We start from the raw sequence: 14,741 nt of genomic DNA, 5'->3' as shown, positions 1-14,741 counted from the left end.
ATGAAGTTCATCAACTACATCACCTCCTTTGACGCCTCGCTCGCTGTAATGTACTTTGATTCGCACGTTGAATCAGCTACGGTTTCTTGTTTGGAACTTTTCCAAGTCACTGCTCCTCCATTGAGGGTAAAGACCCAGCCCTAATGCGAACGGTAGTTGTCCCTGTCGGTCTGGAAGCTTGCGTCACTATACCCTTGCACCTTTAAGTCATCACTCCCTCCGAGGACTAAGAACCATTCCTTGGTCCTCCGAAGGTACTTAAGTATATTCTTGACCGCAATCCAATGAGCCCTGCCAGGATTCCCTTGATATCTACTGACCATGCTTAAAGCAAAGGCCACATCAGGGCGAGTACAAGTCATAGCGTACATGATTGAGCCAACTGCGGAAGATCCATTTGCACCCAACCGTCTTACATCCGAGCACATTGTCAACCAAATTCCAAACTTGGTTGTCATACATGGACTGAATCTCGCTGTCCATTGCCTCTTTCCATTTTGCAGACTCTGGGCCTGCCATGGCTTCCTTATAGCTATTAGGTTCATCAAGATTTAGTAGTGTACCATCACTAATACACGTATCCCCTTCGGTAGTAATATGAAAACCATACAACTGGGGTTGAACTCTAACTCTTTCGGAACGTCTAAGAGGTAAGGACTCGTCAATCGGTACAACCGAAGTTTCCTCCTCGGGTTAAGCGCCAGCGTTAGAGGTTCCTTCATCGCTCGACTCTTGAATCTCTTCAAGATCAATTTGCCTCCCATTATCCCCTTGGCTTATGAGTTCTCGCACTTGGGAAACCCCTCTCCTCGCAACGAAGAAAACATTGTCACTTGGTCTATAGAAGAGATATCCAAAGGATTTATGCGGGTAGCCGATGAAAATACATCGCTCACTATGAGGTTCAAGCTGGTCGTGAGTTTGTCGTCTTACGAAAACTTCACAGACCCAAACCTTGATATGTGCCAACGAGGGAGCTTTCCCTGTCCACATCTCATGAGGTGTTTTGGCAACCTTCTTTATAGGGACTCGGTTAAGGATATGGGCGGCAGTCTCTAAGGCATACCCCTAGAATGAGATAGGTAGTGAATCATGACTCATCATAGAACGAACCATGTCTAACAGGGTTCAATTATGCCTTTCTGCCACACCATTCAGCTACAGTGTCCTAGGAGGCGTCAATTGCGAAACTATTCCACATTCCTTGAGATATTCGTGGAATTCAAGACTTAGGTACTCTCCTCCTCGATCGGATCGAAGCATCTTGATTTTCCTGCCCAGTTGATTCTCCAATTCATGTTTGAACTCTTTGAACTTTTCAAACGTTTCTGACTTGTGCTTGATTAAGTAAATATACCCATATCTACTATAATCATCGGTTAAAGTCACGTAGAAGCGGTTTCCATCCTTTGTGGTGGATCTAAAGGGTCCACACACGTCGGTGTGTATGAGATCCAATAAACCCTGACCCCTCTCAGAAGTGCCAGTGAAGGGTGACTTGGGCTGTGCGCTTCTTCCCTAAGGTCAAATGACTCCAACACTCCATCCTTTTGGAGTTGGGCTATGCGCTTCTTGTTGACATGTCCAAGATGACAATGCCACAAGGATGCTCTATCCATACTATTGGAAGAATCCATACACAACACATCATTTCCTAGGTTATCTACAACCATAACAGTTTCATAAATTCCATTACAAGGCATTGCTTCAAAATATAAAACACCATTTAGATAAGCATAAATCGAACCATTCTTAATATCAAACGAATATCTAAATCCTTGTCTAAATAGACCATGAAAAGAAATTATGTTTCTTGCCATATCTGGCAAGTAGCAACAATTATTTAAATCTAAATTCAATCAATTACTAAGCACTAAAGAATACACTCCAATCTTGGTAACAAGTGACGATCTTCTGTTCCCCATGATTAGATTTATTCTTCCAAGCTCCACATCCCTATTTCTTCCTAGTCCCTGCAAATCAGAACAAATGTGGTAACCACACCCTATATCAAGAACCCACGAAATAGCATGAGATGAATCATTAGGTTTAATTGTGTAAATACCTGCAAAAGATGGCTTGATCTTCCCATCCTTGATGGCATGCAGATATTCCGGGAAGCTTCTCTTCCAATGCCCTATTTTGTGGCAATGATGGCACTTTGCCTCCTTTGGGTTTGGGTTGGGCTTAGCAGGATCAACCTTGGTCCCATTAGAAGAGGAACCATTTGGGACTTTCCCTTGCGGTGGTTCTTCGAAGAAGCCTTCCTCTTCTTGCTCCTTCCCTGTCCAATAGCCAAAACAGGAGCAGCGGGTGGATTGAGAGTTGGTGCAACAGACTTGTCCTTGAGGTTGCTCTCAGCAGTCCTTAGGAGCCCTTAGAGTTTGCTTAGGGTGACCTCTTCCTTGTTCATGTGGTAGGTCATCCTAAATTGGTTGTAGCACGAGGGCAAGGAGTGAAGAACAATGTCGATAACCAAGTCTACCAAAGTTGACATTCAACTTGCGAAGACGATCAACATACCTTTTCATCTTTTGCAAGTGCACAGTTAAAGACTCTCCACTTCCCATTTTAGCAGTGATCATATTTGTTATGATCTCATAACGCTCTTGCCTCGCTTGGTGGTATCTCTCCATCATGTCTAGATGCATCTCATAAGGATACATGTCATCATAGGACTTTTGGAATTCGGAGTTCATTGTGGCTATCATGATGCAATGGACTTTCATTGCATCATGTTCATGGGTCTCAAAGACAGCCATTTCTTTGGGAGTAGCAGTTTCTAGATTGATCTTCTTGAGCTTCTCGTCAAGAACATACTCTTTGTCCTTGTAACGTGCGATCGTGCGAATGTATCTTATCCATTCGCTAAAGTTAGATCCATCGAAAGTCACTTTTTGACAAAGGCTCATTAGCGTGAATGAGCTAGCAACAGCGTTGTTTGCGTTCCACATCTACAAATAGAAAGGAACAAAGTTGATTAGAACTAAGTCCCAAATTAACACCCAAAATGAAAATTTAGGGCTAGGACCCAACAACATTATTTACATATTAGAAAAGGGATGCCGTGATCCAACATGAAAATAATTTGGAGGTAAGTGAATCACGATTCACTAAATCTTCACCATGAAAAACATAAGCTTAAGTTTTAAATGTATTGATAATTCCTAGTTTTCTTTGAGGTTCATTGAACCTTTCAATGACATGTTTAAATCTCGATATGCCCCTCTAGTTTGTGACTGGGATACTGAGGACCACAAAGCGGGTGTGAATAACCATGCAAATTTAGACGGTGCCTTCATTGTTACAATCACATATTCGATGTGCCAGTAAACCACACACACTCCATCGAACTATGACAAACAATGAATCACCCTTTGCCAACTTTTCTTCGAACCAATTAGTGTGTCGGTTAACCACACACGCTCAACTAACTTCTTAGCAAGGGTACAAAGTGTAATTTCATGGGATTGCATCAATTCACTTTTCCTAAAGTAACTAAGATTGGGAATTTTATGAAACACGTTTAGTTACTTTATATAGATTCATTATACTTATTAATGAGAAGAGGTTCGCCCTATCCTACCCGTTCGACTAACGACCCTCCACCAGTCAAGCAAGTGGTGGGTGTGAGTGAACACCCATTAAGCGCCATTTTATAGGCAACAACCTTATACCCACCTTATAGACTGGCTTCGTGAATGAGGCCTACTAACGGTAAGACTAGCATTTTTAATCATACATATATATATATATATATATATATATATATATATATATATATATATATATATATATTAAGCTTGTAATAATATATTAGTATAGTGTTGAATTTTAAACTTGTAAAATTCTAGGGTTTGAAATTTAAATTATTCAAATTAAACTTTTAATCACAAAACTTAAATTTCAAAACTTTAGGACAAGTTTTAAACTTTTCAAAACCATAAGGATCAAATATTAAATAATATAAATCAACTAATTAGATTATCTCAATTTGATCTTATTCAATATTACGTGCAAGACAATTCACCAATTCAATTCAAATAATCAATTATTATCATATAAGGGAATTATTATTCAACTAATTGGTAATTATCTTTTGTTGGGTCAAGAATATACCCATATATTTGATTAAAATCGGATTTTAATGACCCAAAAACAGTTAAGGCAAGTATCCTCAAGTAAAACAGCAAGAAATCCCGAAACTACCTCCTTCTGACGCTCGAACTCGCCGAGTTTCACTATGGACTCCCCGAGTTGGAGCTACTCGCCGAGTCCTCAGTGGAACTCACCAAGTTCATCAGGAAGAATCACAAAAATTGAATTTTTCAAGCAACAAGCAATCAACCAATGCATCAATTCAATAGAAATCAATCAAAGCTCTGATACCACTGATGGGTTTGAGCCATAAGAACTTTCCTATGTGCACATGCAAACCCTAATTGCTTGGATCTAGGTTTCTCTAATTGAACATGCATTGTATCCAAGACTTACAATTCTAGATCTAATGAAAACAATTGAATCTAATCATATGAAATCGGATCTAGAACAATACCTTGAATTACTTCCTTGATACTTCTTCTTCTTGTAGCTTAGAGTTACAATTGTCACTCCTCTAATGGCTTACAAACACCAAATAGCAAGAGAATGATCTTGACAGAGAGAGAGAGAGAGAGGAGGGTGAGAAATCGGCTCTAGGGTTCCTTGCCTTGCATGAGTGCCGATTTCCCTCACCCAAGGGATCTATTTATACTATGAGCTACAAGGGTTTCACCCTTAACCCTAATTGAATAACTTAGGCCCTAAACAATCCAAGATCCTCCTAGATATTAGGCTTGGACGATTTTATGGTCTCCTAACCCTAAAATCTGTCCACCCTTATATCCATAAGGATACATTGCCCGAAACACAACTATCACACATTTGACATTTTATGCCCCTTTATTCAATTAACCTCTTTAAGTCACCAAATTAATTCTCAATTAATATACGACTTATATTAATCAAATAACATTATTATTCCTTTAATATATGATTCTCATAATAGATTAACAATAATATCTCTTCTCTCTTAACAAATCATCCTGTCAAGTTGCTATGGTGAAGGCAACCCAAAAGGACCATGCACAACCGGGTCAGGTACTTACCAAATATAGTTACAGCCTTAGACACTAATCCAACAACATGATGAGTCGCTATTGGCATTTGTTTGTTGATGTGTGATTCCGGGGACGGAATCATCCTAAGGGGGAGAGAATTGTAACGCCCGTGTTTCTAGGCTAGGCATTAATATTCATGTAATAGTCTAGGTTAACCTTTGTAAACCATTGTGAAATAATAAAAATGTATTATTTTGAGTGTTATGTGTTTTATGCTTAATTATGTGACTTAAATGAATTAAGAACATGAATAATCATAATAATAAAATATTAGATAAGCCCAATATCTATGAAGGAAGTTGTAGTGGTCGTGACAAGGGTTCCGGATATATAATGAATGCCGAAATCCGAGTTATAACGAAGAAGTTATGACCTGTCGAAGTTTCGCAACAGAACCGGTACGACACTGCATGACGTAAATAGTGAGTTTACAATAGAGTGATATTTAGCCTTAGTGATCTGAACGAAAGTAGTAGAATATGTTAAACCGAGAGCGTACATAAGAAGAACATCTAAATCTGACTTCGTATGAGGATGTTATGATTTTTCAAAGTGTCGACTTAGTAGTATGCAACCCAAAGTTCGAATACAAGATCAAGTGATTTCTAGCCGAAACAATCTAAACGAGAATCGAAGATCTCGTTGATAGTAATGCAATGGTAAAAAGACAGACGAAAACGGACGTTAGATGAAGGAGTTATGAATTTCTAACGGAGTTTTCCTGTCCCGTCCTACTAAAAATAATATAATAAAAGTTAAAGTCAAAATTACCCGACGAAGTCTAATCGAGAGTTGTAGAGCATAATCTCACCTACGCGTGAATATAACGAACGTGGAAAATGGAGCTCGTATGTAAAAGATATGAATTTCTGAAGTTCGGGGCACGAACTTCCACCTGTATCAGAGCTCACGACGTGAGCAAGCGATGGACACCTTGCAGAGCAAGTGGCCTGATGACGAACACCCTAACATATCGGGCTCACGATGTAAGCATAGATTCTCAGCCCTTTACATAGTAGTTGAAGGGCAGCCGACCGTGGTTGCTAATTCCCCACTCTCTCATTCTCGGTACTCTCTCTAGCCGTCTTGATGTACCCCTGAAGCACCGGTATCATCCCGACACCCGAAGCAAGTCCCGAAGCACCGAAGATCCCGAGAAGAAAAGAGTTTCCAAGCCGAAGCTCTACCCGCGAGAAGCCCAGTGTGTGAAGATATCCCAGATTCATCGAAGAGTTACTACTTGAAGAGCCGGAATGTTGTCCGACCATCGTCTTATCAAGTGAATGAATAGTCCCTTTTCATATACACGATTTTAATACAAGTATATATTGAATGTATTAGGTATATGTTTTATGTAAGTGTATTATTGATTTATTCTCTATGAAATACGTGTTATATGTATATGTATCATCTGTTATTTGGAATGAGTATTAAATGAACATGCAATATAGGTTTTAAGCATGTATAAAATATGTATATTTTATCGACTAATATGTTGGTAGAACATGGGTAGATAGTTGGTGTGTGATGAAATAAAAAGACGAGAGGCCTCGATGTTGTTGTTAATCTAGTCATCTAGCAGAGTATGGATGACGACCACGAACTCTTTCTAGATTGTTCAGTGGAACGTTGGCAGGTTCATAACCTGGAGGTGTTGTGAACGATGTGTTCACCGGTGTACTCTATCCCCTTCATGGTTACCTTTAGGACATCTATTGTTGAAGAAACTCCTTTGCAGTAATGTCCATCCCGATGAGAAATCCTAGACTAGGTCCCTTGTGATAGTTGTTGTTTTAGGGACGTAAAGTGAGGATAACTAGAAGGGTAATCGGGTTATTGTTGGTTGGTGAAATTAAATATAATTATTCATTGTGGGTTGAAAACTCTATATGCTCACCAGGCTCCCAAGCCTGACCCACTCAGTTTTATTTGTATTACAGGTAGTGGCGCGAGACCATAAGTTGGACAACTTGTGAAAATATTTTGTTTATAGGTCAGTAGTTGTATATAACTGTTGTAAACTTATAATGTGCCGTTTATGCTTTTGGTCTGTATCGGAACATGACATCCCGAGTATTGTTATATATGAAAATACATTTCTTTAAGGAATGCTTCGATAAATTTTATTTATTACAAATTCTGCAACTCTTTTAATCAAAGGATTACTCTGAAAATTATTTTAAAAACATAAATTAAATTGGTTTTTTCTGGCGGTGAATTTGGAGATGTCACACCAAGGAAGGCGCATGTGAAAAGTATGTTATATTTATGGAATTTATATTCTGTCAAATACAAAAAATTATAGACATAGTTGATGCTACTCTGAAACATATACAAACTATGATACATGTGACCGGGCCCGGCTCAACGAGTTTGGGGGCTCTAAGCGAACAAAAATTTGGGGGCCCTTTGACATTTACTATACTTAATGTTATAAACTCTTCTCCTTTATCTGGGCTTGGGACCGGCAATAATAAACTAAAAAGTTTACAAATGGCGAAGTTAAATTTTTTTTATGTAGATGTTTTTTGTGAATATATTTTATGACATAAAGTTAATTTTTCTAGCTTTTTTAGATGCAGATTCTTTAATGAAATTTTCATAATCAATTTCTTTTACTAACTGTTTTTCAATTGATAAAATTGCTAATTCATTTAATCTTTCTTGTGACATTGTAGATCTTAAATAATTTTTTAATAGTTTTAATTTATAAAAACTTCTTTCTGCAGAGGCAACGGTTACAGGAATAGTTAACATAATCCTATAGGCAACATATACATTTGGAAAAGAACTAAATTTTTTAATGTAATTAAGTATATTAATAATTGTATCACGCTCTAAATGTACAATATGTCTTAAAAGTTTTAGTTCATGAAATAAATCTAAACCATTAATATCTAAGCTATCATCATGCTTTAAAGTTTTTTCAAGATTTAAACAATGTTTTTTTAAAGTATTTTCTTCAAATGATTTTAAATTTTCTATACTAAATAGAAAACCAAAAATATTTTTAAACTCGTTAAATTGCTCAAATCTACTTTTAAGTGAAGTAATGGATTTATCTACTATATATAAAAAGTAATCAGTTTTAAATAACTGAATATGAGTTTTAATAGTTTCATTAGCAACATTTTCATCATATCGTCTATTTCTTTGAATGATACGCTTTTCACGAAATTCTGGTTTTACATTCATTTCTAAAGCCAATTCTTTTGCATAATCTAAGGCCTTTTCAAATCCGTTTTCTCTATATTCTTCAAAGAAACACAAAAGTCCATTTAGTTGATGTATAACATCATCGATACACATATTATTTGATTGCAAGCTTTTACTCACAGTGTTAATAGCAAACAAAACATCATACCAAATAATCTTTCCTAATAAAAATTCATAGTTTTCAAGTTCATATGTAGCTAAACATTTAGCCTCATTTTTAATTTTTGGATCTCCACAATTTTTATATAATTGTAAAAGTGGTTTTCTTAATTGTGGTGCTTGAAATCTAATTGCTTTTACACTTTCTACCCTACTTTCCCAACGAGTTTGTGATAATAATTTAAGTGTTAGATTTGATATATTATCTTGTAATATTTTCCACCTTTGAGTTGATGAAGCAAATATCGAATATATACGTTGTATAAGTCCAAAAAATTCACTAGCTTTTTCACACGAATTAGCCATATCACAAATTACTAAATTTAAACTATGACAACCACAATGAGTATAGAATGCTCTAGGGTTAATATCTAACAATCATTTCTGTACACCTTGATGCTTTCCTTTCATATTTGAACCATTGTCGTATCCTTTATCCCTAACATCATTTATATCTAGTCCTATATTTTTAATTTCATCAACTATAGCATCATATAAGTTTTTACCGGTTGTATTATCTAAAACTAAAAATCCTAGAAACTACTCCTTAACTTCTATTGGAGTTGTTGAAAGATCTAAACATCGTAAGATAATTAACATTAGTTCCTTATGACTTGTATCAGGAGTACAATCAAGTATTATTGAAAACTATTTAGCCTCTTTTACTTTTTTAATCATTTCAGTTTTAACTTCTTCTCCTAATAAACTAATAAGTTCGTTTTGCATATTATGTCAAAGATAATTATTATGAATTTCTTTGTCACTAACTCTCCTAATATGTTCTTGCATAATAAGATCAAATTCAGCAATCATTTCAATTATAATTAAAAAATTACCATTATTTTCTTCATAAATTTTTTCATTTGTTCCACGAAATGCTAAATTACTTTTTCCTAAAACTTTTACTATAACAATGATTCTTATTAACACATTTTTCCAATGTTCTTTTTCTTTATTTACTTGTTCTTGGATTTGCTTGTCAATTGTTTTATTATTTGTTAATCTAGTTTGTAAGTCAATCCATGACCTCATATTAAGAATGTGTCCGTTACTTGCTTCATGTCTTTTTAGTATACTATAAATATTATTCCATTCATTGTTACCTTTATGTACTAATGAATATGTAGATATATTCACATTAAATAATTTACAACAAAAACAAAAAACTTTATCTATATCTATGGAATAAATCAACCATGTTCGTTCATATTTTTCGCCATTTGATATAAGTAGATGTATTAAAGCTTCTTAAATGTTGATCTTTTGGAAATTTAAAATCATAAATTTTAGTAGGAAATTATTCTACAATTAAATCTCTTAAATTTGTACTAATATTTTTCCATCTACTTGGATCATACATGTTTAAAGGTGTGTTATTATTTTCACTATTAGTTTGTTCGTTATCAATTTCAATATTGGTTTATTCGTTATTATTTTCAATATTAGTTTTTTCGTTATCAATTTCAATACTGGGTTGTTCGTTATCATTTCCACTATTAGTTTGTTCGTTATAAATTTCAATATTAGTTTGTTCATTATTATTTTCACTATTAATTTGTTCGTTATCAATTTCAATATTAGTTTGTTCAATATTATTATCAACATTAGCTTGTTCTGGTTCATTATCAACATTAATTTGTTCTTGTTCAGTATCAACATTTTTGTTTGTAGTTAAATATTTTAAAAACGAACTTTTTTGTTTATCTATAAAAGCATCTTCTTGCATTTTTCGTTTACTTTTTGAAGCACCCGATTCGTATTTTCTCTTTGACATGTTTATTAATTATTTGATTAATAATAACTATACGTATAGGAGATATGGATTAGGATTATACCGCCCTTAAGATAATGGAAAGCTCAAAAACAGTGGAATCTGCCAATCTGGAATCAGTGAAAAATGGAATCTGCCAATCTGAAATAAAAAATCAGAAAATTGAAAAGATTAACAAATTTGATTATTCATGCCATTTGGAAAAAAGCCAAAAACAATTAGAATACAAATTACATAACTTAATAATAAAACATTGTTTTTAATTAGAAGACATTATATAACTAGATGTCAAACAAGAATCTCATTAAAAACAAAACAAAATTATGATGCCAAACCACATAATTCAAATCAGATACCGTATGGTTGATCAAAAAAGCTTGTTCTATCATTCTATACTATGGGTATATTCTATCAAAATTCATTTTTATAGTATTGATGAAGACTTTTCTACATATTGGAGTTCGGGGCCAATCAATCAAACCATGAGCCAAAAAGCATCAACATTTTTGAATAATGATTCACCAAACTAAAAAAATTGAAGCAGTTGGACAAAACTTATTGGCTAGGCGACAACTACTCCATTAATCAGCAATATACATTGAGATTTTTAGAACACTAGTTTGAGTGGTTTGAGCTAACCATCGACTATTAACATTCCACATAACTCATTACCCCAAATCCCCAATTATATAATCTGATAATCAGACAATTGGAAAATCAAAAATCAAAAGGGAAAATACAAGCACATTACCTTTTAAATTCAATGCCAATAGTCACAGAATAGCTGATTTTGATTATAGAGTTTTGAGCGATCAGCGAGGGAGAATCTGAACAGTGGGTCAACGGTCAAGACTCAATGCTCAATGGAGATTGAAATCATTCAATCGATAGGCTGTGGAATAGATTGACAATTGGAAGAATCGATTGACGATTGGAGAAGAAGGCTAGAATCGAGTCCGATAATGGAGAAAAGAAGGGAAGTTGAATCGTTTCTCACTGTCGCAACGTGATTATAGTTGATTAGTTCGTAGCCGTGATTTTTTTTTTTTTTTTTTTTTTTTTTTTTTTTTTTTTTTTTTGAGGAATGTGTTGCAACGACTGTCAATACATGAGAGAAACTGGACTTGAAAATGGGGTCCCTTACAATTTGGGGCCCTAAGCCCTACCTTTACAAACACAAGCTTAAGGCCGGCCCTGCATGTAACCCTCACACATGAACCATGTGTAAGGGTTTCAAAGCGTCCAACACATATGAATGGTTTCTAAAATATTATTCCAAACATAGATATGTAAATATCCAATTCATCTACTACTTGAACATGGATCACATAAGTAATTATTAAAAGTTTCGACCATAGAAGTGTCAATACCCTCATATATGATGAACGTTAAAGGAGTTCCCAACTTATAAATTATAGTTCAATAATTTTTAAGAAATCAATGAAACATCTTGTACATATAGTTGATAGCATTAATACATAAAATATTTCAGAAAATTAAAGTCAAAATAAATTGTCATAGTAGGTCGTAATTATTATACAGTTTTGTACTAACATCAAGAGTGTATGAAACCTTCAATTGCACTACACTAGATGTATGCAAAGTCGTTATCACGTAAATAACCATAATTAAGATAAGTAAATTGCACTACAGAACCCTTATTCAGTAAATTAAGTTTAACTAAATTTTTTTTAACTCATTTTAACTTTTAAACAATCAATACCTTATCTGAATGGAAGGAATAGTATCAAAAATATATCATCCAATTCACCAAGGTCAGTTTATGAGTTTTTTATGCGTCTGGACATAGTAATACACAATATATGTAATTTTGAAATGAAAACACACGACACATGCATTTATGTATGTGTGCATATTTCATACAAAAATTTGAAAAACAACATCCTACTTTGCCAAACTTCCTTATTACACCATATATTCAGACTTTAACGACATAAGTTGATTATATTGGGTTCAAAAGTAAACCAAAACATGAACTATCATAATTATAACATCCTTAGCTTAAATAAATAATTAATAAAATAGGTTCAACACTTCCATGGGTTACAAAACTACAAGGCAAATCACTGATGTTAGACACCCCAAAACATGAAAACATACATACATGAGAAAAATTAACGACCTCAAATTTGATTCAAGTGATGACAAAAATTTACCAACTTCCCCCAATTTAAATTCCTTTTCTAATATTCTAGTTCTCCCATGCTTCTCGCCAGATGAAATTGTTCAAATGAGAGAGAATAGTGTTTGGGTGTTAAGCCTTCGAAGTTTGGCATTATGGAAGGATTAACCCCACAAAGCTTAATATTTAAAAAAAAAAAAAAAAAAAAAAAAAACCATTTTGAGAATTTTCTAACATTATTCTTCCTTCAGATTTTAGTTTTACCTACCTAAGATTATTTTCTACACATATGGTACAATTTTAATTATAAACGTTAACTAGAGATAAATACACTTTAACTCTAATCAGTAGGATGTCAACTCTTATATTCTAATCCCTTCAACTTAAATTATAATCTTTTAACTAAACATTCTAAATATATGAGTCACCACCCCACACCATTATATTCGTCTTCTCTACATACCATCACCAATGACCACCCCCCACTCCACCAACATGGTATTTTATTTTAAAACCCCACATGACTCCATAAATTCTTGGTATTTTGTGGTTTAGAAAAAAACAATCACATATCATAATTAGAACAACATTAGATCTTTAAAATCTAATAAATTTGTAGCACTTTTAAAAATTGCCACATAGACAAAACAGTTCCCATTATACTTGAAAGATAACATAGACAAAGTTGATCTAGAAAATAAAGACATGCCATAATGAATATGCTCATTTCTCTCTAACATCAGGTCTAACATTGTCCACTATACACCAAACATAAATTATTATTTATCTTGAATTATACATGATTTATACTATGAAATATTATAAGACTTTTAAATCAACCTAAGCACAATCTCGTTGAACTAAACTAAGTCAAAATTAGAAAAAAAAAAAAAGTCACATCATAATCAATTTATGAACAAAGCCTCCAAAAAATACCATAAAGACTAAAACCAATCATCTTTGCCAACTAAGAACCCATATTAAATCCTATAACTACTTCACTGCCTCTAGAGATCTACAGTCTACACCTTCCCACTTATCCCCATTAAAAACACCACTAGAAGCCATCCAATATATTCTAAAGCTAATGAACTTTTCAACAAAATTCATCCAAATTTATAACATTCCCATTGTGTTGTCATGCAAATTTTTCAAAAATCTACATAATCGGATATGCAAAACATGTATAGAAACTACACATTTATGAATGTATCTAGGGCATCAATTCTATTGCTTAGTTGGAATCCACTTTTTTCTAGTTGGTACCCTAAATTTATCAATCAATTTTTGTATGGAAGAGAGAGAACGAGAAGGAGATGCGTGTTATGATAAAGAATCAATAAATGCATGAAAATATTTGAAGAAAATAAGAGCGGAAGAAAGGAACGTGGTTCTCACAAAGAGAGTAATTGTGGTGATACGTGGGTGAACTAGATAGAACTTTTGTAAGACGTAGAAATTCATATTCATCATACACACGATTTCTTCATGGGGTTATAGAGCTACATGGAGATATAGCTATAGATATGATTTGACCTAGAAGTACTTGTGGGTAAGGACCGACAATCCTAAGACAACATCAATTGAATAGGTTTTATGTTCGAGGATCTTCAACTTTTTACTCGAGCCCCATAGACCTTGGCTTGAGCATCACAAACTTTCCTTTTGAGCACCATAGACTTTGCTCTCGAGCATCAAATTCCATGGCCGGAGTACTACATACCTTGTTCTCAAGTACTACATTTGTGACCATAATATGAGGCTATTTCTAAGTGGTAGTAGCGGAAAAAATGTCATAGGGAAGATCGGACTCCATAACTCACCATTGTAGCGATGCCACTCCTACATTGAGAAAAAAAAGAGATTTTATGATTGGAACTTCTTTCCTACATGAACGATTATAGGGATTATCGGAAATATTAATCGGGTGTGAAGTAGTGATTTTGTCGATAGGGGTTGAGGATGAAATCGGCGATAGCATATGGAGGACGTCAAGTGACCGGGGTTGTCGCAGCGGCATCACCTGCATTATAATCATGGGAGGGGAAGCATGCTAATGAATATTGGGAGAGGAGAGAAAAAGAAAGAGACACAAGGGTTTTTTGTTTAATGTGTGAATTAGGTGAGAATTTGTCTTCAAGATTTATAATACATTTTTAGGTCTTATACAAGAATAAGACACATAAACATTTTAGGATTTTCTGTCTTTCAAAAAACAGCCTCCAAACCAAAAAAAATTGAATGTCCGTAGACATAACGATAGAAGAGTTATTTAAAAAAAAATCTCAACTCG

This window comes from Lactuca sativa, chromosome 3 (genome assembly GCF_002870075.4).
Source record: "Lactuca sativa cultivar Salinas chromosome 3, Lsat_Salinas_v11, whole genome shotgun sequence".
NCBI classification, from domain to species: Eukaryota; Viridiplantae; Streptophyta; class Magnoliopsida; order Asterales; family Asteraceae; genus Lactuca; species Lactuca sativa.
The sequence above is the reverse complement of the archived record's forward strand: the minus strand, read 5'-3'. Positions refer to the sequence as shown.